Source organism: Berghia stephanieae, chromosome 14 (assembly GCF_034508935.2).
Source record: "Berghia stephanieae isolate SIO BIC M18660-M18661 chromosome 14, UCSD_Bste_1.3, whole genome shotgun sequence".
NCBI lineage: Eukaryota > Metazoa > Mollusca > Gastropoda > Nudibranchia > Aeolidiidae > Berghia > Berghia stephanieae.
The window spans coordinates 38,020-40,040 of NC_088373.1; the positions used below are offsets into that span (position 1 = coordinate 38,020).

Consider the following 2,021-nt stretch of genomic DNA (forward strand, 5'->3'; position numbering starts at 1 on the left):
TGGTATGTATCTAAGTAAAATACCCATTGTTCTACAGCTTGATGAATAAAACCAACACAGAAATCTATGTTTAAACTTAAACGTTTTAATATGATCGAGAAAATCGTGTGAGAACTAGTCAAACATTCGGTGGTATAAAAACAATAACAATGATCAGACAAAAATGTCTATTTCATTCGCTTTATTGTTTAAAAACAACCGACTATATTTGTCCGAGCACAAAAAAACCATCTGCCAGCCAGATATAACGTGTCAACAAAATATATGTAACCTTAAATGTTAAAAATCTGATTTAATAAAATTTAGTGAGAACTACTCATAAAAATGGCTGGCTGAAAACACGAATGTCGTTCCTTCTACAAGATCACCCTGGAGTAAAATCGTTTTTAACCCTCTCCATACCACTTCGAGCAAAATCGTCATAATATTTGTTACGACACAATATAATTTGTTTTCTTTTCCAGATTTATTTTGTACATCATAAACTTTGAAGAATTATCTTTGTTTAATTAATAAGGACATATAATTGTTTTGTAGAGAGATTTTTTTGAATTTAAAGAACCAATTTCTCTGTTGGGTAAGTAAGCTTGCCATTTTGGGAAATGTACTGAAAATGATCGGTAAGGAGATCGGTTAAATGTTGAGTTACGTGTGTACCTGTCCTTTCTTGAAGATATAAAAGACCATCAAAGACCCCACCAGTACGAAAATCGAAAAGAACCAATTTCTCTGTTGGGTAAGCCTGCCATGTTGGGAAATATACTGAAAATGATCGGTAAGGAGATCGGTTAAGTGTTGAGTTACGTGTGTACCTGTCCTTTATTGAAGCTATAAACGACCATCAAAGACCCCACCAGTACGAAAATCGAAAAGAACCAATGTCTCTGTTGGGTAAGTAAGCCTGCCATTTTGGGAAATATACTGAAAATGATCGGTAAGGAGATCGGTTAAGTGTTGAGTTACGTGTTTACCTGTCCTTTCTTGAAGCAATAAAAGACCATCAAAGACCCCACCAGTACCAAAATCGAGGCTGTGACGTGGAGGTAGAAGGCGTGGGCCAGGTCTACCTCGTCACCGAAATTCGTGTCTTACATAGTTCCGTATACACTGTTGGAAATTGTCTGGAGGAGGACTGGAGATGGGAGATGTTGAACATGGAGACCTCAGGCCATTCTCAGATTAAACATATTATAGTATAATATATTGGGCTATTCCAGTGTTCCCTTGGAATAATTTAGCTTTAATTGAGCTTTATATAGCGCAATATTCACAAAATGTGCTCAAAGCCCTTTACGAGGGGTCCCTGGTCAACAGCAACATTTAACATGTAGGACGGGACTTGACGCCTGTTAGGCAATATTACAAATTTTCGGACAAATACCACGCTGTTAGCGGCCAGGTACTCATTTGACACCTGAGTACGTTGAGAGAATGTGAGTAAAGAGCTTTTTCCAAGGACTCAACTATGCGCCGAGCGCGAGGCTCGAACCCAGGACCTTTTGATTCGAAAGCGAGTGTCATACCACTAGACCACATAGACTCACTATAGCCGAATAGACAATAAAGACAAATTTCCCCTTGGGGATGAATAAAGGGAATTTTAAAAAAATATTTTTAAAAACTAATCCATTGACAAGTGCTTATGGCGCTTACCAATCATTCAGACTATAAAGACTAGCATTCACACTAAAAATACATACACCCATACCACGTACACTCAATCACACACACAAACACATACACCCATATCCATACCACGTACACTAAATCACACATACAAACATATAAACCCATATCACGTACACTCAATCACACATACCAGGAAACTTATCCGCATACACATACACAAAGTGTTTACATACGCATAAATATTCCTTCTACTCTAAAATAAAACATTTTGAAGAGACATAGAATAAAGAGAGGGGTGCGATAGTTTTGAATAACTATGGGTGTATTCGATATATGAATGTAGATGGTAATGGTGACAGGGACAGTAGTTATGATGATGATGATGAAGTTGA

The 2,021-nt window shown here is 37.3% G+C and overlaps 1 long non-coding RNA gene across 1 annotated transcript in view; it reads right to left on the bottom strand.

The window, feature by feature from the left end:
- Positions 1–974: 974 nt before the first annotated feature.
- The window catches only part of LOC144960128 (uncharacterized), a 4,642-nt gene continuing 3,595 nt past the window's right edge, over positions 975–2,021 (bottom strand). Inside the window, exon 3 of the long non-coding RNA XR_013642758.1 lies at positions 975–1,132. This is a non-coding gene — a long non-coding RNA (uncharacterized LOC144960128). The remainder of the gene's footprint in view (positions 1,133–2,021) is intronic.